Source organism: Lepeophtheirus salmonis, chromosome 11 (assembly GCF_016086655.4).
Source record: "Lepeophtheirus salmonis chromosome 11, UVic_Lsal_1.4, whole genome shotgun sequence".
NCBI lineage: Eukaryota > Metazoa > Arthropoda > Copepoda > Siphonostomatoida > Caligidae > Lepeophtheirus > Lepeophtheirus salmonis.
Window position 1 is genome coordinate 13,138,449 of NC_052141.2, and position 24,285 is coordinate 13,162,733.

At 31.1% G+C, this 24,285-nt stretch overlaps 1 protein-coding gene across 4 annotated transcripts in view; it reads left to right on the forward strand.

The window, feature by feature from the left end:
• LOC121126248 (band 7 protein AGAP004871) overlaps positions 1–24,285 on the forward strand; it is a 456,073-nt gene that overhangs the window by 162,677 nt on the left and 269,111 nt on the right. The window lies entirely within an intron of this gene.

Genomic DNA, 24,285 nt, shown 5'->3' on the forward strand with positions numbered 1-24,285 from the left:
GCGCAGAATTCACTTTATAAAATTAGTAAAAAGGGTGAATTCATATTGATTGTACTAGACAAAAAAATTGTTGCTAAAATCTTTACATTGTACAAATATTTATCACTAAAAACAAATAGATTTAGTCCTGTTAAAAAATAAATATACATTTGTGAATAAAGGACCAACTAATATTCACAATTCAAATGAAATGTTTTCATTCTGAACAATTAGAAAATTGATGTGTCATTTCTTGGCAAGCTACAAACTGAAACAAGGTAGTTTTTTATACTATTAATTGCATTTTCCCAAAATTGGATTATCCTACATATATAAAATATAAACCCATATTTCAAATTAAAATACGGTTTTGCAGAAAATAGCTTGATTTTCATGCGGATCATAAATTTTTGTTTTAATTCAAAAAGTTTTTTCATAATTCTGTATAGGAAATTGTAAGTAAATTATTTATTACTAGAATAATAATAAAAATGGTATTTTATGAAAGGAAATTTATATTAAATAAATTTAATAATGACTATGGAATATGAAATTAAAATTATTGTAGCAATGATGGACTTTAATTTCATAATATTTCTGGAGAACAACATTTCGTAATTTTTTTTAAAGATAGGAAATTATTTTTTTTCTAGGGGATTGTTGCTTATTCTCAAAACATTGTAATAAAGATATATATTCTTTTACACCTTTGAATTCATAGAGAAAGGGGTAAGAAAGTTGTACCGTACCAATTACAGCTCCATACAGCCATTATTACTTGCAATGGATATTTGATTTCAAAATTTATAAGCTTTCACACGCTGTATTATTGGTTGGGATACGTCAACAAACAACTACAATGCAGGAAAAAATGTAAAGTATTACAAAAATTCTCCGGGTTCATCATTATCTTAACAAGGTCACGGACATAGTAAATTGATTTATTGAGAAATGTACTATGTAAGATCAGGATGCTCATTTCCAGCGGTGAGAGTCTCATTATCTGGCTATAAGGCATAAAGCTCTAGGGAAAACCTCATTGATTTGTGGCCTCGAAAGTTGTGAACCTACTCATCCCCTCACTACTCGTAACTGGAATAAGAAAGGCTTCTATTGACAAGGAGTGGGAGGATATTTCCAATAACCATGTCATCAAGGTGTACAATACCTTTAGGCCCAGAATAAAAGGCATGATTGCCCCGGAAAAAAGCTATTTTGAGAAATAATTGTTGATATTGCAATGTATAATTTTTATAAAAATGTATATGTAGTTTTGGATAAAGTTGATTTTAAGCTTACTAAGTTCACAAGTTTTGGGTCCCCGCTCTATAAACACGAATAAAAACATAGTGCAACAGAGACATTTACTGCGATTAAGAAGCAAACCCAAAACCTTAATAACTTTTGATCGGAAAAGTATAATGAAAAATGTTTTTGAAAAACTTTTAGCAATCAATCTTGGAAATAATTATTCAATAAGGCCGCATCCAGTCTAATTTATAGCCTCCAAACGAGGTTGGAAGTTGACATTGCTTCTTGATAGTAGCACAATTTTGTATGATGTTTTCCCTACCTTGTTATCCAAGAAGCTTCCCACACTAAAGTCAAGAGGATTTGGATCAGGACTTAGCAGGGCCAGAAGATCTTGTCCCAGAAGTCAGCAAAGTGCTCATTGAGTAAGTTCTGTGTTTTCAAGGCCATATGACTGGGGGCACCGTCTTGGCTGTTCTCAGAATAGTTAACCTTCAGCCAGGACAAGATTTTCAACGTCAGGATATTATACTAGGCCTCAGCCCTGATTATCTCATTGGGCTTGAAGAAGAAGGGATTCATTTTCTTACCATCAGAGGTCACGACTCCCAAGCCCATTTTTCGGGAAGGACTTTTTGTCTTGATTGTGTCCTAGACTTCATCAGATGCTGCTGCTATAAATCTGTTGTTTCTGCAGTACAAAACCTGGTCGACTGTGAAGGTCTTCTTGTCTGAGAAGAGCTTCACATTGTACAATTGAATAACCAAGTAATTAAGTACTTTTTTGCATCTCTCAAGCATCGGTGAAGAGATATCTTGGAGTCCTGAAAAAGATCTTCAGGCCAAGGTCATCATGAACTGCCCTTCTGATGGTGATCTCGTCCATTTTGAACTCGTCAGCCAAGCGGTGCATTGATGCTTTTGGATCTTCCTTGATCTTAGCCTCCACGTACTTGAGAAATATTTCATATCGCTTCAAAGAACTTCCTACATTTCCCGCCTTCCTTTCGATTCATTCCCCATACTCCTTGGCCACCCTGATTAACAAAATAATTTTTTTTTACTATTCCCAAAAAAAATTTGGACTTTACTCACAGTCACACCAATAATGTCTGAAATTCTTTTTGGATCAACATCCGTGTCGAGAAGATCTGAAATCTTTTACCTTTTTGATTCTTGTTAGCTCATTTTTTGTCCGATTTTGATCAAACTTAAACAATACGTAAGACAAACAGCACATGTGTTGAAACATTACTTGAAATGTCTCCTGAAACCTTAATTAGTGCAAAAGAAAATAACTTTTATAACGCAGACAATTTTCCTGTTGCACACAGAATCTAGGTATTCTTTATATTCAAAACAGATATCACTAATTCAATTTATATCCTGCATAACTTGGGAATTGCAGATTATTTTTGATAATAAATTATTTATTCCAATAATACAATAAGATAAAAAAATTCCTACTACAACAACACTCTAATTTATTCATAAATACAGTATGTATCACATTTGTTAATACCTTTTTCTTTCTCTCTGGTTGTGTTTATATTAAAATTTAAATATCTATATTTACACTGAGTAGAGAGTTTGTTTATTTTCAATCTTTTTATTATTAGATGTATTTATGAATATTTCCACCTTTTCTAAAAACATCAGTCATATCATTAGAGAATAACGCTTTTTTGGGGGCTCATAGCGAAAATATGAATGAATTGAATATAATACTTTTTGAGGTTGCAACCTGAACCATGAAATACTAAGTTGCAGGTAAGAAAAAAAATAATTAAAAATAAACATGATAATCCTAATAATTAACAGAAAGTACGTAACAACTTGAGTATGTAGTAAGAATACTTGGGATGAAAAAATCTTATTTTACATGAAGTTGCATAGGATCAGCTGTAGCGGACGTGAGAAGAAGGAAATATATTGAGTTGTAAAAAATATGACTGTTAGTACGTAAAAAAAAATAACGTGGTAAAATTAATATTTTGATTCATTGTTAAGGCGTCCGCGGGATAGTATATATATGTATAACTATATTTTTTTTTCAATAGGGGGGTTGAGGGGCTGGTTGTTTATTCATATCTTTGCAAAAAATTTGAACTAGTAAATTTTTTGGAAAACAGGTTCAAAAATTAAATTTAAAATATTAATAAAAATTTTAAAAAGTATCAAAAATTCAAGGCTATACACAAAAAGTTAAATTTAAAATATAAAATTCACAGTTATTGAAAAAAAAAAATTCTTTTACAAAAATAATCCTAACAATAATACTTATCAAAATAAACAATACAATCAAAAGACAAGGAAGACTATGTTCTTAACATCGACCTATAAAATCGTGTTATTGTTGAACGTAGTCCCCCTTATTCTTTTCTTTTCAATAGGGGGAGACGGCCTGTTCAAAGTTGCTGCAGGCCTGGAGGAATATGTAGCAGCTTCTAGTTTTAAGCCAATCAGAATTGAGAACTACTAAATCCTACCTTCCTTGCCTTGAGTGTACATTCTTTGCCTAGAGTCAACTACATTAAATGTTGCGCAACTAAATACATGTAAATAAACACGCAACTCCTCATGCCCCCTAAGATTTTAAGGAATGTATATAAGGTTTTAAATATTTTTCGAACAAATATACGTATATAGTTTAGATATCAATATTAATTTAATAGTTTTCTTTCAATGATTAGAACTATTGGTATATGTAGAATATAGAAGTACATGTAATGAGCCTGGGCGTTCTACGGACACATGGGGTAAGGGGGAGAACGTATTTGGACACAAAATGTTGGTGGTCAAATAATTTAAAAGTTCAAATAAATAATATTAATCATAACTTATGTTTCTCTATTTGAATCGAATGAAAAAGGACCTAATTATTTATAGAACAATAATGAAAAAACACAAGAACACTAAAAAATTTTTTTTTGGTAGCCTCATGGGTTAAATAAAAAAAAGGTTATGTTCGTCAGAATTACTCCTAAACGTGTATTGTGAACGGCGATACTCCCAAAGTTACATATGCTTTGAAGACAACCCAACAAATTGCAAAGATACTAAATAACCAGAAACAGTTAACAATCAACAGATAGTTACGTAACAATCTCTTGAGTATGTAGCTAAACCAAATTTACGAGTAATAATTTTTTTGCTGATGTTTTTTATAAATAAAAAGGCATTATTGTTTTGTAAATTAAAACCTGTTCAACTTCATGTCAATAAACTAACCTACTCTTAACTTCCATAAAGTAAAGATCGCTTAATACATGCACCAACTACATAACAACTTTAAAACTACTTTACCTCCTAATAATTTAGTATTGTGTAATATCCAATACTTATGGGCCATCGCCATTGCTTTCATGTTGTTCAGTGGCCCTTCCCATATTACCAATACCAATGGTGCTGTCAAACATGTCTTCTTGGGCCTCAGAAAAGTCTTCCTGTGGCCTGATTTCTAACTTCCAACCTCCTCTTGATCCTACCAATGGTGCTGGGAGACATGTCTTGGCCTCAGAGATCTCCCTGTGGCTGATTCTTGCACGAAGAAGAGCAGCTGCTTCATGTCTTTTAGCCTCCATGTCAAAAACAATTATGAATTTCGAAATGTTAATGAAACAAAACTTGTTAATCTGAAAACGGTCTTTAACTTTATTTACGCAACATTTACGTAAAACGTCTCTGAAACCTCGAAAAAAGCCATCGAAGGTACCGGTCAAGACTTTCGGGACACCCGGTACAATGTCGTAATTTGGCTTTATTGAAGAGATTAAATTCTTATAAGTGTTTATTTGGATTGCAGCAATAAGTGTTTATTTGATTTGCAACAATCCAAGACGAATTAACCTGTTAACTCAATCTTCCTTTCATTTTACCACCTGAAAAACTATACGGCAGATTGAATTCTCATTAGTATTCATCCAAGATGAACTAACTGACAATGAAATCTCCCCTTTCCCTCTAATTTTTAATCGTAGAATGAAGAATAAAAACTGATGCTAGACCTAAAAAAAAAAAATGGGGGAGGAGGAGGAAGATTTATTTGACTTTATTGAAGAGATTAAATTCTTATAAGTGTTCATTTGGATTGCAGCAATAAGTGTTTATTTGATTTGCAACAGTCCAAGACGAATTAACTGGTTAACTCAATCCTCCTTTCATTTTAACACCCGAAAAACTATACGTCAGATTGAATTCTCATAAATATTCATCCAAGATTAATTAACTGACAATGCAATCTCCCCTTCCCCTCTAATTTTTAATCGTAGAATGAAGAATAAAAACTAAGGCTAGACAGAAAAAAAATGGGGAAGGAGGAGGAAGATTCAAAAGTATATTTTTGCATTTATAAGATTTTCTTAATAATTTTTAATTTTGTGAATTAATTTGACTTTTGAATTTATTTTTTAATGTGATTCCTCTTGCCCTCATTGTTAGTCTCCGTCATTCATGAGCAGATGTATATAAAATATGTCTGGAAAGCAGGAGTGTCTTTTTCTTACAGGGAGTCTGAACAGTCTTTTCTACTTTCTAGAGCTGATATCTGTATTTTTTAATTCTTTAAGACATAATTTATAGGGTTAAATTAAAAACTAATAACTAAGTGTGCGTGTATGAATGTCGGAAAGTAAACCTGATGATTTGTCGAGGTGTTATAAGTCCTTGTTTTACGCAGAGTAGAATTGAGGATCAACACTGCAGTTATTCCTACCTATATTCGGGTGTTATATATGAACTTATTTCCTTCCTCTAATGGTGGATTGCATCTAATCTCTTACTAAAAGTTCTTTAAACTGTCACGGCGGCACAGTGAATATTCGCTTTCATTTATTTTAAAATACCGTCACGTCACATTTTTTATAACTACGCTGTAACTTTCAAACAGCTTGTTACTGTCCAGTATTTATGAGCATACAAACCTGCAGTTTCACTTTATATTTAGATATTTCTGTCTTCTGAAATAAAAGATGAATGACAGCAGTTAAATTATATAAGAAAATCTATAGAGATTGTCAACAACCCCAAAATTTGGACGCATAAAAATGCTTAAGATTTACAACCTTATACATTGTCATGATTCACAAATGTCCTATCCTTATAGAACCTTTGTGAACATACAGCTGGTTATTTACTCTTTCATCAAAGTGTTGAATTACATACCACTTATTGGCGAAAAAGAAAATCTGTATTTTGTTATTGGATATCTGTTAATAATAATTTGTATTTGAAAAGAGGTAATGGAAATTGTTCCAATGTGTTCCTTATAGGTCGAGCCTAATTTGGGAGGGATTAAAATCCCTTCTGTTCAACAAAAAAACTGATAATTAGTTGATATGAATATTTCAAACGTAATTGGAAACAAATTTGGGAGATGCTGAAGAAACTAACAATTTCAATTCTAAAATTTATTTAAAGAAGTTTCCGACCTCAACGTGAAGATGACATCACTTTAAAAAAGGTTGTTTGAGTGAGATAATCTGAATGTTTTTGTTAAAATTGACAAAAAGGGAGTATTCAACTATCATTTTTGTATCCATACACATATATTTTTGAAGCGATACGAGTCAAGAATTTCGAGCATTATTGTACATAAAAGGCTTGCTGTGTTCAAATTTGACGCGTGTCAGTCAATCCAACTCGGAGTAATTGAGCCAAAAAATAAGTTCTTATGTAAATGTCTGTAAATGTAAAAATGTTGGGTAACAACAAAAGAAGAATCGCTTGTGCCGTTATGTCACTGTCGAGAATGCTGCAGAGACCCTTGGCATCTCCATCCAGTATACCCCTATACAGCCAAGAATAACCAAAATATTTGCAACAACAATAAGACTGTCTTCTGGACTGTCTCCTTCTGGTCCCTGTAGCCCTGGCAACAACTTGTTGGACTTTGCAGTTTTTGGTGTCTTGGATATTATATATATATTTGGATTCGCTCCGAGCTGCAATCATGACAGCGTGGTACGTCATGAACAACCCCTGTTTCATTAAGAGCTGTCAATCTGTTTGCCAGATTGTTGAGTCGGTTGTTGCTTGTGAAGGAGGACATATTGTATAGAAAAATATAACGAAATATATTATTTAAAAATTAGTGATGGGACGATTAATCGCAGTCAGAGATTCGGGTGTCTTTTTCTGGAATCATCATCTGGAAAATAATGTATAATTTGGAATTCATGTTCTTATTTATTGCTCGTATTTAACTCTTCCTTACTTTTCTGTGTTACGAAAAAACCAAAAAATGATAAATGTAGTATTTAAAATTAAATTTAATTTTGCATTTATTTTGCCGAAAAATTTTATTTTTTAATTTTTTCCGAAAATTTAAATTTCATGTGAATATCTACATATTTTTGAAATTTTTTACAAAAAAATTAATTTTTGAAATTTTTTTCGAATAAATTTAATTTTTGAATTTTTTTCTTAAGAAATTTAATTTTTTGTAAACAGTTTTTTGAAAAATTTCTGAAGATCAAATATTATATTTGATATTTCAAACAAAAAAAAATATGTATATTTGAAATTTAATTTTTAAAATATTTTTCAAACAAATTTAAGTTTTCAAAATTAAATAATATTAAGTTTCTCCAATAATATGATCCTATGGACACCCTTGATAGCAAAATTGTAATTTTTAACTATTATTTAAAATATTTAAGAATCAAGATCGGGATTTTATATAAGAATCGCATCGGAATGGCCATTAGGATATTTGTTGGAATCGTCCTATCAGTAATATTTATTACAAATTGGTCTGGAGTTGTTTTTATGATTCCATAAAGAACATTTTCTTCATAATTTAGTCATGGTACTGTATGTTTTGGGTAGCAACTTTCTACTTTGAATTGTACCCTACCCTGCTCCATAGCAATCTAGGGAGGTACCTTTAAGTCAACTCTAATTTCAAGGGCACTCATTACATACCTGGATATGTAGATATATATCAATTACTACAAATCGATAGTACTCACATTGATTATAATTTATGTGCATAAAAAAATTAAATTAATAATTCTATAATGACTATAATAACTTCAAATACACTTTAAATAATATTGAAATATCCACAATAGTTTGAAATATTTTCCTATTTTTTGATTTTTTTTTGGCAATCAATTAATGATTACTCAACTTTCTATGAGGAATTTATAAAATACTTAATGATGATATTGGCGGCCATTCATATCTGCGTGATTATTTTCCGTACAGTTTGTTCGTTGAGCTTCTTTTCGAAATGATTCAATTCATGTCAATTAAAATTATCTTCATAGCTGTTGGTTTTCGTAAATAATTGAATACATCAATACAATATTGATGTATTCATCTAGGGATTCTTAAACTTTTTTCTGTGATGTACCACATAAAAAATAATTATTCAGTGCCTAACCTGGACAAAGCATTTTTAGTAGAAAAAAACATAAAACACTTTGTCAAAACGGATTGGTTAATTTAACTTATTTTTTTCTTTTTCTCGACTCTTTTTCTCACAATAGGTGGCGTTAGTGTCAAAACCTAGATCTCTGGGAGAAAACTTTTGAATTGATTCTATTTTTCAAAAATATATATCTTTCAAAATCTCAAATACCCCATGGAGTGCCTCCAATTAAGGGGTATAACTTGTGCACTATAAGAACCCTGGTACAGACTAGGAACATTCTTTATTTTTACAAACAAGTCCTGGATAGATCCTAAAGACAGAATTTTTGCCATGAAGGATTGAAGATCTTTTTTCATCATTTGTACGAATGCGTAAAAAATATATCAGTCTTTGATCAAAGCTTATTTAGATCTCTTTCACCATCATTCAAAGGACTGAGTCCCTTGGATTTACTTATTGTAATGTCCTCAGTGAATAAAGATTACTCCAATGTCGATCCTCAATTCTACTCCGAGTCCAACAAGGAATTACGCTTATTACTTACGTATAAACCCGCACTATTACTTTCAGGAGCACACACATAAGTTTTTACTTTATACTTAGATGGTCCTTTCTTAAGAAACCAACAATAATGATAACAGATTTAGAAAATTAAAAAAAGAGAAAAACTTCTTTTTATGTAACAATGTTAAAAAGAATCTTCAGCTTTCTAGGACATATTTTTTACAGCTCTAATAATTGATGATAAAAAAATAAAAAATAAAAGAGGTTAAGACAATTTACAATATTTTCAGATTTTTCGTAATGATAGATGGAGTGTCAGACGTTTTTTAGTTGCAACATGAAAAGTGTTTTTATTTTTCATATCTGTTATCATACATCTTTCATTTTTTGACATATAAGAATAAAATAATCACTAGTGTGTGAAAGACGTAGAGTGACACTGATGATTTGTTGATTGCTAGTCTTGTTTGTACCGGGCCGTGCAAAATTATTTACCGATAATGTAAATATACTTTTTAAGAGGTTTTGTGGCAACCAATCTGATTGTTTCGTATTTTTACTGTTAAAATAAACAAAAATCCTTCCTGTGAGAGCGTAACAACTTCCACACGTGGGACCATTTCCAATCAGGAAACAAAGAGGATCGAAATTGCAGCCCTCCTCCGAGCGGAAGTGCCTCATAATAACATTAAGGAACAGGTTGGGGCCTCGTTGAAGACAATTTGCAACGTTTCCAAGCCCTTGGAGGCTGGGGGGGTATGGGGGCATTCCCCTGGGGCTAGCAGGAATCCCACTGTCTCAACAAGGCAAGTAAAAGCAGTGTTCAAGAGGACTCCCAACAGGTCCATTGCCGACATGGCCAGAAAGATGGGAACGTCGACATCAACTGTTTCAAGGGCATTGAAAAGGGCTGGAGGAAAGTCCCTGTGGCGTACTGAACGCCCTCTGCTAACTGAACGTCAGTGAGAAGTCAGACTTGGCGTGCCAAGAAAATCTTGAATGATATCAAGAGCTCATCTGGATGCATCATCATTTTTTCAGATGAGAAAACTTTTTTTCAACAGGCAAAATGACCGTGTTGTGAGCTTGGGAGATGTGCAAGATAAACACCGCTATGTGGCAACAACAAAGCACCCTGCTTCGGTGATGATGTTGGGTCTCGTGGCCTCCAACGGGAAGGCCATGAAGCCAAGGTCCTTCCGTGGATCAAATCCATAGTCGGCAACTCTCCTTGGGTTTTTCAACAAGATTGAGCAGCCACCCACGCTTCCAAGAAAGCTCAGGAGTGGCTCAAGGATAACATGAACTTTTGGCCCAAGGACTACTGACTCCCCCAGAGCCCAGATCTGAACCCACTAGACTTCTCTATCTAGGCGCACGTGGAGACCAAGGGCTGCAAAAAACAACACAAGAACATAAATGCCTTAAAGGCTGCTGTCAACAAGGCCTGGGCCTCCATGGACGCCGATTACATCCAGCATGTCTGTGGCAGCTTCAGACGTCGCTTGACCAGTGTCATTGAGTCAAATGGTGGCTACATTGATTAAATTTGATCACAAACAATTTTATTATTCTAAAAATGTATGAATAATTGTTTCTCAAGTCATTCGAAATGTCATTATTGTCCGTGATATGTTCTGAACAAAAATCGGTAAATAATTCTGCACGGCCCGGTACTTGGAGTAGAATTGAGGATCGAAAACGTAGTCATTTCAGCATATATCATAGCTAGGACAAAGAGTGGTATTTGTGCTGATATAATAAAACGTAATGACAACTACGCTCCTTGTCTACCAAACATGTTTTTAATTGTCAAGATGACAACCTTCATTTTCGTTAAATTTTTTAAGATCATATTGGCAGCTCATACTATTTTCAAATATGCTCATGAGTCTATTATATAATATATATAAAGGGATTTGAGACACACATTCTTTAAAATAAAGCAGAATCGAGAATTTTATTTTATTTTCTAAAACTGTTATCCTAATTATTTAATTCTTAAAGACAGAACATCAAACAAAACAAGTATAGAGTAATAACTTGTGAGTATGCGACAAAGAGTAAGCAAGAAGATTAGTTGGGGAGTTATAGACGTAGTCCTTGTTGGGCTCGGAGTAGACTTGGAGGTTGAGAGGGGATTTGTGTTTAGTTCCTTTTTTCAAGGCAGCTTATATAATGAAGAGGGAATACAACTCAGCGGCTCTTCCCCTAAACATTCTTCAAATTGTGAGGATACCAATATATATTTATGTTTCTTTATTCATAACAGATCATATTATCATTTTCAACCCTGGGTAGGATATAATAAATCAATTAGAGTTGAACATCATATGACTGTACTTATTTTCCAATACTCTCACGAAGAGATTGCTTAGCAAATACTTATTTATTTGTGTAAACATCCATTTGCAAAAATAGAAAATTGGCCCATGTTTATCATTGTGATTACTTACATTATTGTATGAGTGTGTGAATGAGATAATTCAAAGTACTTTTATTTTATGAGTACTTTTGAAACAAGAATATATCACAAATAAATGAATTATTGAAGAAAATAGGAAATAATAGTACGCAGCATGTTTCAAGGTTGCGTGAATTATAGAATGAATAAAGAAAGGTTCCATTTAATTATAAATGGAATAACTAAAGGCCATAAATACAAAAAAGAATGATTATTTGGACTGCATCCTATAATTAAAGGGGGCTCATATATATTTGTAAAATATATAAACTTAGGCAAGCACATATTTTATTTATTTACAGCTCCTCTAATTGCTCAGATTGAATTTCACTGACTTAGTATAAATAAACATTATATTATTTCATTTACTCCATCAGATCTAGGAATTTTCTCTGAAGTACATATACATTATATACATATTTTCTTCTTTAAAGACGAACAGGGAGCGAACCTACACTAAATAAAAAAAATATTTCTATTATTCTAATGGTTCGGTCCACATGAAATCAAATGGTCTTCAACTGTTTCCAGTTCCTAAGTGAGCTTTATATGCTTGTCCTAGAAATGGAAGTATGTATAAACCAGTGTTTTATATCGGTCTTTTGTATTTTTTAATATTCCCAGGAGGGATATCCATGACTCCAACTTGACTCATAAAATATGTACTCGACTTCAGTCCTGTTATAAACGATATTAACCAGGAAACTTACGAAAATGAAATTCTTAATGATAAAGTTACTTTAAAGTTTCAGAGTAAAATCTTCCTTCCAACACTTACTGTGACATACTTTTTACTTTTTGAACAGCTCACGATACAGTTCAAATGTATGGGGCATTAAAAGTATGCTTATATTTAAATTGTTAATTTCAAGTAAATTTCTCGTATAAATTTGTAATACTCTTCTATGTACCCCACTTCTTTTCTTTTTTGAATTTGGTCATGCTATTTTATTGATTTGTAATTGTAATTGTGTCTTCAAAAAAGGGCTCAAATAAGTCATATAATCAATAATTATACTTAGATATCCGTGGAATCGGCATTGTTAAACCGATTCTGATAATGAATTCTGATTCAAGAAAGGCCGATTCTTGCCGATTCCAATGCATCGTTACACCCCTAATTTATAGTATCAATTTTGTTGAAACTCTATTGTAAATCAATGTATTATATTTTGCTCAAGTTTAAAATTCAAAGTGCTTAGATGTTAAGGTACCACTCGGTATCTATATCGTAGATACCGAGTGAGATTACTCTATATTTTTTCATGTAGGAGCTAATTGCTGCTAATTTATGATACATCATGACAATGACAGCAAGCTGCTCTTTTCCTAAATATGCTTCAAATTTTCAGGATTACCCGGTTCATTTTCAGTACCTTTTTTTAAAAAACTGATAGTCCATATTTTTTAACAACTATAATAATACATATCAGCAAAGGTTTCATATTTCCAATGGAAATGATCGTTCAGTGATATCCAGGTAAATGTATTTTTTTTAAATATCGAGAGTTATCTTTGGGGTCCATATGCGATGTCAAATCAAAAAGAAACCTTCAATTGGATCATTCTGAACTCAATTCTCAAATTTATTGTCTTATTCTGTGGGTACATAACTGTCCATAACTTAGAAAATTTAGTTGTTTTTTTGGTCAGATGATGTGAATCCTGTTTAATTTTTTGGAATGTGTAATCTGGAGACTGAATCATGACTTATTATCGTTGTTGTCATTGTTATTTTACCCCTGACTAGATAATTTATTTTCATTCTATATTCAAAACCTGATTGAACATTACTGTATGCTCATAAAAGACGACGGAGGTTAGCTGATCATTTGTTGCAAATTAATAACTATAAGTCCTTGTTGGACTCAGAGTAGCATTGAACTTTGACATCAGAATAATTCTTGCCAATGTCCTTGAGTAATTCATTCAACCCCTCACTCTTTGTCAACGCTGATTCTAGCAGCTTTCCTCCAAAGCATTCTTAAAATTGACATGGTTATCAAGCTTATTTTCTGGTTCTTTATTTTGGCATCTCGAAACCATACACACGATTTTCTTCACTTCATCAATGGCCTTCATCTAAATTTCCTATGATTGACATAAATACATAAGTTTAAGGGGAAATTCTTTAAAAACTTTGAAAAATTTTTTTTTTTTTCAAAATTTAGCATTTTGTACAAAATGACTATTTGAAAGGAACAAACAATCTTTCAAAATCTTTTATGTAGTTTTCACCCATATAATTTCTTCATATATCATATATCAGTAGGCGTAAAACTTTTTTATCTGTTGAGTACAAACTAAAATGCAATATGGAATAAATCATATTACAAAAAAAATAAAAAAAAAATGGACGATTGAATTTGGAATTACAATTTACAGTTTAATTTTTATCATAGTAAAACATAATATATATTTCACTTTCTTGAAGCAACTGTTACGTCTATTGAGCTCTCGATAGTAATGTCTAAAATGTAGTACTGTTTCAAGAGGAGAGGAGCTGTGAGGGAAAAGAAATACACACAAATACTACACCATAAACAGCAAAGATATAGTCAATAATTGGTATGCAAATGCATACCAAAAGTCTATAAAATGGTTTCTTAGGCAAAGTAATAATGAAATGACAACTTTTGTTGTCATTTCATTATCTATCTCCTAGAAATTGAAGGATGAATAAAAATAAACTGGAACCAATCAATCATTCTGAACTATGCCCCAAATGTAATATTTTATGAAATTGTTAATATTGAGATATTTACTTCGAATGATAAACATGGCTTCTTTTATAAAAAAAAGTACAGACAAAATAAGTCAAAATTCATTTTATTGCACTATGAAATGGAAGTTCTAAGTTGTTATATATATTTAAATTGCACAGCTTCACTCATAATTAATCTGGATACAATCTGGAAAATGAATTTATATCCCATATATACATTACGATAGCATTTGCATGGAAATTTGATACCCTTCAGCAATATTGAATTATTTTTCTACAACATTAATTTTGAATTTATTTTCTTACTTCATAAACAGTTTCCCTAATTATCTATTGTCCAAGTACATTTGTTTTTGGATCTACACCTAACAGTAATTTCTATTACTTTAGCCACTTACAATAAAATTATGTAGTGAGCTTTGATACTTATTTGATTCGATTTGAAGGTCAGTAAAGTGGTTTTGATGGCTTGAGAATCCAAAGTATTAAAGTTGAGCTACAATTTGCTTTTCTTCAAAATTAAAAATAAGGTTTATTTTTGTATGTATCACTTGAGAAAATGAACTTTAAATAAACTTTTGAGATTCAATATCATAACTTAAAAATTCAAACATATGAAATTCTGCAACATAATTTTAAAATTGAAACTTTGGAATCCTTTTACAAATAGAGAATGTCTTACAAAAAAGTCATTTTCAAATAGTTATACTGGTCAAAAAATTCCCTTTGAAGACTAAAAACATTCATTTTTGTTTTCAGTTAAATATAACAAAAGAATTAACAGGTCATCCTAAAAATTTGATACCCTCTATTACATACACTCAAAAATAAAAATTTAGGAAAAAATTCAGTGTTATTAGATATTTGACATTTTATATGATCTTATAAGTTTTTTTTTCCAGAGTGCTTAGAAGATTATTTTTCATCCAAAAAGTTGGGCTAACCTTTAATTTGCTCATCTTCATGAATTAACACTCACCCCTATTAATAATTTAAATGTAAACTCATGTTCAGATTCCGATCCTACTTTAGATGTTTCTAGTTCTAGATAATAATTTCTCCCGAGCGAGTTGCCTACTAAACTACATCGCTTCATAAATATTTTATCATTTTTTGTGAACATTTGTTCCGTTAAAGCAAAATAGTCTTATATTTGATTAAAAGGAACATTGATCGATATATACTATACCTTTATTGTTAAAAAATATTTACAGAAATTGATAAAATGAAGTGAATGCCAAGACTATTAAATTATCTTTAAAAGGATACATTTTGAGTCATTTGGTATTGGTACAAAAACATTATTTGATTCTACAGAAAAGGGCACATTCACAAAAAATAATTAAAATAATATTTTCAAATGATGGCATAAAAGGTTCAAATAAGGAAAGATGTCGACACTTTTATCTGCAATGCAACAACTCAATGAATAACTAACAAAATCAAATATATCAATGTCAAGATATTATTTATTTTCTATACCTGTATATGGGTGTATTAATGTTTATCATATAATAATAAGTGTAAGATAACTCACTTTCTTGAAGTGTTTATATTACATATATGACTAAAGTTGTCAATAACAAACATTTTGCCTTGTGTGATTGTATTTTTTATTCTTAATCCGAGGTGTGTGGCTTTATTTTCCAAGCAGACAGGGTTCACATCTATTTAACATCCATTGACGCCAAAACAATCAACAACGTACTTCCTGCGTATGCACTCAGAGTTAGTTCGTTGTTAAAAACTACTACACACTCTAGATAAATAAATATGTACCCAATACATTATTATATTTAATCTTATAATTGAAGAAATCTTCAAGGCTGGAGTTTTGTTAGGAATTTTTACCAAAGTGAAAAGGTTGTATTAGCAATTGTTTTATTTATATATACTGGCTTTATCTTCAACGACGACCAAATGAAAGTCAAAATTATTCATCTGCTGGAAACAATACCCTGGCAGAAGACCCCAACTTCAGAATCAGTCGAACTTAGGTGTATGGTATTTAAAAGGGATTTGAAACCCAACGAACTGTCCCCATAAAGCTTGCCAAGGTAATAATAACATAGTCAGTGATGATGCTTGTCAAAAACTGCCAAAGATAGAAATCTAGTGAGGATGTTTCTCAGTCTGGCAAGAAAATTAATTTAAGCGAGGGCACGATCCTAAGGATCATAAAATAGGAATTGGGGGCAAAATTAAGAGCAAACAAAAAAATATCTCATTTTTACGGCAACAAAGGAGAAGAGGTTACCTGGAGCCAAGTTTCTTTTGAATTTGCGCAAACACAAACCGCCGGTCATCATCTTCTCACAAAAGAAGTTTTTTAAGGTGGATCAGGTGTCAAATAGACAAATGGACCTTTATATCTATAACATCGGCTGGAATTAAATATCAGAAATTGGGAAATTCACATTTAAATTAAATAACTTTCATAGGCTAAATAGATCTTTCTCGAAATAAAATTAAGATAATAATTTAAATAGTTAAAAACTTGCTCGTTTAAATCAAATCAAGCTTAATATTTGTCCTTCGGATTATAACATATCTACAATTACTTCAAGTACAAACGCAGTATTTAACTTTTAAAGATAAGAATATACATTTTCTGTCTGCCTAACTAAGCCAAGCAGCTCAATAAAAATCATTGCCACATATCATTGTTATATATTTAGTTTTCTATGTTCTTAAACCTAGTGATATCAATATTCTTTCATTCTTAAACTGAGAAAATCATACTCTAAGTATCAAGTGTGAGTACTGATGAAAGGCGGAAAAGAAATTTATCGAATGGAAAAAAAGTATTTATACCATTTCCAATAATTATTTTTTTGTAGTTTTAGGTTTTTTATTAAAAAGTTCTAGCCACAGGATACAGAGCTTAGGTTATCATTCTCAAGTCCTTAAATACATGAGCTGAAAAGTTCAAGGCTTGACAAAAAAAAGCACATTTTCTTTTTCCATTCAAAAATGGTTTTTTTGAATTTAAAGAAAAAAAAATATGAATGTAAGAAGACTTTGTTATTTTGACCCATGAGATGGACTGATATCAACAATCCTGACGGTATATGAATGTTAGTGTTAAATTACAGTCTAAATATCTAAGACATGACAAAGACTGATTTGATTTTTAGTAAATCGAACTAATTACTAATTTTAAAAACGTTTTGGTCTGAATCAATAAAAAAATAAAAATAAAATATGCGTCGATTGGTGACAAAGAAAATTTGGTTTAGATTGAATCCATACATGAGTTGTTGGTGACGTTATTTGTTTAAAGAAATTGTGAACATCGACCTAAGATAAGGTCGTATGAAGTAAAATGCGTTGTATAAATCTTATTTGTACAATTCATAAATTAAGATAAGGAAGACAATCGGTCCATGGATGTAGACGAAAAAATAGATTTGTATCGGTATCCTTTAAAATTTGATTCTATAAATAAATTGTTGATGATATCAGTTGTATTCAAAAATACTGAAAATCAACCTACACTGGCAAGAAAAAGTTTGATAAAAATGACAAAAACGTATTTTTTTTCAATGTTTATGACTTAATCAATATTTTTCTCTTTAGCCTGAGGAAATTTATAATGAAAAAAATAGATCCATAAAATATCATTTTATTATGTGTCTGTAAAATTCAAGTTTGTTTTGACCAGGCTTAATTTCAAATGTAAAGTTTCTCTATGGCAAGTATGACAGATAATTGTGAATTCCCTCAGAATGTTGATTATTTTATCCTGAAGACGCAAGCCATTCCTTCTGGAGAAAGATTAATAGGAAGTAAGTTTGTTTTTCAAAAAGAAAACGACCCAAAACATATATCCAAACATTGCACAAACTTCTTGAAAAAGAATGAAGCCTCTCATATCTTATCTATTACGCAATGGCCAACTCAATCTCCTAATTTGAACCAAATAAAGCTATTGAGGGAACACCTAGACAGAAAAGTAGAGGAAAATAGCCCCACAGGTAAGTGAAACATTTTTTAAAGAATGCTTGGAATGACCTATGTTCAAAAACTAACTGCAAGAATGCCAAAAGTATGTAAGGCAGTTATAGCGGCAAAGAGAGGATTTTTTGATTAAGCTAAAATTTAAATAAAAACACTTTAATTTATTTACAAATAAATGTTTATGCATATATTGAACCTTAATTTTTTAAACTTTGAATAGCCTAATTACTCTGTTACCTGATGATAAAGCCATTGGTTGTTTGAAAAATAAGTGAAATTCCATTTTTTTCAAAACTTTTCCTTTCCAATGTACTTGAATGTCATATCAAGTTAAATGTGTTGCACAAATCATATTTGTACAACTCATGATTGAGGAATAGGGAAAAATTACTTTATAGATTAAGACAGGGGAAAAAAATGGCTATATATTGAGACAATTTTGTTCTTGAAATAGATGCAACTTTGTTGGACAGATTGATATCGGGATCGACACCAGTATTAAATTAAGTATTGGGCCTTGTTTCAACACTACTTACTTCTTTTTTAAATATATTTTTTAATTATTCATGGACAAAGACCGGAAAAAATCGATCCATATATTACGACTGAAGAAATTGATCCACGATTTTGACAGCGATTAAATTTTATTCTAAGGTCTGAGATGTGGATCGAAAATCAGTTTAGAAAAAATCACTTATTACTGACCCGGAAAGAAATCGGCCTTGAACCTAGTCTCATAACTAGTAAATTCACTCCGGTGGCTTGTTTTTTTAGTAATGACTTCCCAGTTTTCTAACAGTATTGAATACTAATTAGAGTTTAATGCGAAAGTATCATTATTATTTTTTTCTTTTTTTTTTTCCACATTCTCTAGCATTAGCTAAATAATATACAATTATTTGATAAGATCCCTCAACTATAAGGCTGTGTATATTGGAGGAGGTGTATATGATGTAGTTCTATAAGAAGGGTATTTCTTTCGTTAGAGCGTTTTCTTTCATAATGAAGACTCTAATCTATTATCTAACCTAATCAGATTCTTCTGAAAAGCTCTCTTTATCCAACACAAGGAAACACAACTAAAAGTGCTATTAAATTAAATTGACAACTAAAATCACCTCTTTATAAATTATCCAAATCATAATTTAGAATGAGTGTGACATATGCCCCTGTATTATGCGAGAGCTCTAAATTGCTGTTCTTTTTTCGAATTAGTTAATTGGAACCGGATTTATTACGGAAACCAAACATTTTTAAGACCCTTGCGGAACCGCCAGTTCCTAATTATTCTATCAACTTATCATTCATAGCTTTAATTTAAAATATATTACCCATTACAATTTGTGTCTTTTTGTATAACGAAACTACTTTCTAAAAAAATCTGAACAAAAAGTTGTTTAAAGAGAAACACAAAAAATGGAAAAATCACAGCCTTATGGTGTATTCAGTGTATGGCCAATGGAGGACGACACCTGTATTATACACTTTTTAAAACTTTAACCTTAAAAATGTTGAAATAAAACTTTTCTGATGTTGCCTTATGGAAAAAGGAGGTTATATTGTCAAAACCTGTATAAGTCTCAAATATTGATTACTCTAATATATGTGCATATATAAAATGTAGTAAGATTTTTAAAAAAGTATCCTTTTCTTTTCAAGCGCACGATTTTATAATTAAATTCCATGGATAATACATTAAATATCAATGTCAAAAGTACTTTATATACAAAGAAGAATTAAATGAGTTATTATCTAGATACATGGTTCTTCTTAACTTGTAAAAATATGCAAAGCGTTACTTATTCTTCTCCTGACCACACTCACAAATTACAACTCAGTAATTATTTATATTCATATGTGTTCCGTTCTGAAAAATGAAAAAATAATACTAAGATTTTGAGAGGAAAAAAAAAGAAGAAAAATATAATGGGATGACTTATGATTACTTTAGTCTTTAGAGCACTTGCTAACAAAACCTAACACAAAGCATTTATCATACCAACGTTTTTACTTTATTTAAGTCTTAAAAAATACTGTGAATGGATATAAATGATGATAAACAGAAGAGACCCATAAATAGGACAAACAAAACAGTAGTCCTCTTGTTATATGTGTGCATGCCTCCGATATTTCAGTAGTATTGTTATTTCTTATATCAACAATATGTTTATGATATACATCAGAGAGCCCTATATACAGTGTACCCTGTTATGGTTTTTTTCAAGCTTACCAACAGACTTAGCTATATATATATATACACTTTTGAACTAGAAATTGGAAAACTGAGTGTCCAATAACTTCTATTTTAGGTATTCAAAGTATTTTTTATCAGGTACAATGACAGCCTCGAAACGCTGCCGAAGGGAGGAGCAAGCTGAGGTAATCTCCTCAATGGACAAGATCTCCCAGCCTCCCTGATGGCTGACTTGAAGCAGTCAATGACTTTTTTGTTGGTCCTGTTACACTTTCTCTCCATGGTGCTCCACCAATAATGGTCCAGAGGGTTTAGGTTGGGAAATTGTGGACTCAAAGAACCAGAAATATTAAAATTTGTACTTGGGAAAACTCTGGTTCTTTTTCGCTGTGTGGCAGGGAGCCCCATCCTACTACTACGAACAGTTATCCTAGGATAATGGGCTTCAATTATGGCAAGATATGGTACCTAAGCACCTTATGGTAGGCCTCCGTATCGTTGGCCCAATGTTGATCTTCCTCATTAAGGGTTCGGCCCCCTTCTGCTTCCTGCCACCTCTTGGAACTTTCGAGAGGGGCTGGTTATCCTTCATCCTCTTTTTACGACATATACTGTAACAAAAATCACTCCAACAATGAGAGAAATCTCGTTTGGGTCCTTTTCAGCTTGAAAGGAGGGTGGAAATGATTTAGTGATTTTGATCGAGTTAATTCATTTTTGAAGCTTTTTTTGAACAAAACTTGACGAAAAGAAAGGAAAGAAGTAATAGTACTCCTTTTGTTTACTTGGCAAAACTGATAAAAGAGTTGCCAGATGTCAGAAATAATTAGAATCAAAGTCATTCAAGTATATATTTCCTTCCAAACTTTATATTTTGATGAAAAACCTTTTTCTTCTTTGAATTGTTTACACTGATAAAATTTTTTTATTGTCATTCTTCACATATTAGCCCTTTTTTGTTTCATTTCTAACAAAAAAATTAAGTTTTTATTTAATTTTATTTAAGCATATTCTTTTTTTACTTTTAAAATATGGCAATACAAACGTAAATTTACTGTCTTAATAAGTTTAAAAAAAAAACAATTTATAATTGCAGTCCATTTAAAACGATAAAATATAAACAAAAATTATTATATAATATTTTGAATAAAACAGGAATAAAATTAAAAATATAGTTTTTATATAAAATTAAAGAAATCCATTATTTTTCCAAAAAATGACTTTACTCATGTCTATCTCCCGTTGTTTAAGTGTTATCGGTTTACGATGGATGATGTTAGAAAGATAAAATTTAATCCTATAAATAATTTTGTGATAGATTTTTGTAAGTATTATTTGACGTATGAATATACGCCATATTTTACATTTTTTCTTCAAACACGGAATAAACACAACCCAGGCGGATGAAAATATGAATAGTGTGGATTTTCCACACTATGCGTAATTTTGGTTTCGTGTATTTCTTTGAAAATGTGGAAAAAATAATAATCAAGTCCTTTGATAACTCTGTTTTTCAAACTCAACCGAACAAATTAAGAAAAAAAAATTAATTAAAGATCTAATGTTTATACACTTAATATATCTACCAATGATGTCATCAGGGATGAATCTTCTATAATTTTAATCAGAAAAATTTCGATTTTAATGAGTCTTAAAAGTAAGGTGGTATATTGTGATACTTTATTTACGAGGGGGCTCTGGAAGGTTTCCCTCTTCATAGTGAAAATGGTAGCACTCATAAATAAAAGCTGTTCATATCTACCAAGTAACTGTCGACAGATACTTTCCAAAGTTTCAATCCTTTTGTACGTACAGTTGTTAAGTAAAAGTAATTTCAGTGAGTTGATGTGAGTCTTCTCATAATTCCACGAATTATGGCTTGAACTGCTTGAACATAAGTCCTACTCACAAGATCTAGCTCCAAACGACATATTTATGCTCTTATATCTAAAAATTGTGCTCAAAGGAAAAAGATTTACGTCAAATGAAGAGAACATAATTTTGTAATTTTGATTTTTAATCCGGCCATTTTCATACTATATGTAAATGTAAATAATCGGAACTTAACCAATATATAATTATTCAGCAACCTTTCTAATTGTAAGTTTGTATAATTAGTAATAAACAAAAGTTTTAAGTATAAGTATCAAATCAAATACATACTGGGAACTCCTTAGAATAATTCTAAACACTGCGCTATGCGGGACTTCCTGTATTTTGAAATGAAATAAATATATAGACAAAAATTAAGAATTAAAAAAATTATAAAAAATATTACAGCATTCAAAAGATAAATAATTTATTATTTACACTCTTGAGTAATGTTCTTACAAAACGTGTCGAATCATACAAACTCCAGTCGATCGTTTTACTATGTAATTATAAAAAATATTTAATATTTAAGGGGCAAGAAAGTTATTTAAATATAATTTAAAATTTATATTTAAATATAATTTATTTGATTATTAATTATTGATAAACCAATCTAATCTACTTATTTATTTTTAATTTTTGAACTTTCCCCAATTTTACAATAATATATTTTATAGACTATAGAATTATTATTTAGTCATATTTGTGTAGATCTTGTAAATATAGATTTAATTGATAGCTAGAGGTAGTTATTAGTTCATTGTAGTAAGTAATTGTGCAATATATAAAGGAAATATTTGGAGTAGAAGATATTTTACAAGATGAATGACAAACGTAACAGATTAAAGGATATGACTTAAATTTATTGCTGGCTCATTTATTAGTTTCAGAACATAATTTATGCACTTGTAACCGTGGAACGAAAATACACACAACCTCTCACTGAAACAGTATACTTTGCATGACATTGTCTATTCACAAGAATATGCAATGAACTAGCATGACTAATGGCTACGCTCTACGCAACATAATAATCTAAATTTTAGGTGTTTGAGAAATGTGATTGTATGGACTATCGCTCACTTATTGAAAACGTTTGCAGTTTAAGAAATACACTGATAAATTAGGTGTAATTTTCATTTTAATCAATTAATAGTACTTTATAAATAATATCTCTAAATATTTAAATAGTCCATAATTGGCTCAAACATGCCTATGAGTTATTGGACTGAGCGTACCGGACGTTAAAATCAAATCAGCGCTTGATTTTGTTCGGATTCAGCTATCAATGGCGTTTCTTTTGTGCCGGAAGAAATGTTGTTGTATAAATAAACTTTAGTGAAGTTTTGAGCATCATGGCGACAACGACTCCAGATATAAAAAGGATTGAATTTACAGAGGAGGAAAGGTGGTGCGCCGTGACGAGGATTTTTGGCCACAACTTCATTGACATCTCAAATTGGAAGGTTTGAAATATGTTGAAAATATGGCTCCCCATGTATTATTTTTATGGGACTATTTCGAATATAAAACATATCATGCCATCAATGATTCTCTGATCGTCTCCATCAAAGAGGCAATGAACAAGTTGACAAGGAACTACCTGGTCAATGCCTGCCTATCTTTACAGGTCTGGATCTAGGATGTGAGGTATGCTGGAAGCAGATACATACATCAAATGATCACTTTTTCAACATTCATACAAGTCAAGTTCATTTTTAAGTAAATCCTTAGAAAAATGTATCTTCAATGACATTTTAAAGATTTTTATAATAAAATGCCAAATAAAATTTATAAAATGTATTCTTGTTTTAATGTTTGGTCAAGATTGTTTTATGTTATACGCATCACAAATATGCTATGTAAGATAGGCTGAAATGTCATTTTCATGGTATTGTAAGGCCCTCGTTTATCTCGTTGTCGAGTATTCATGCTAAATATGCAATTAAAAGAAATGT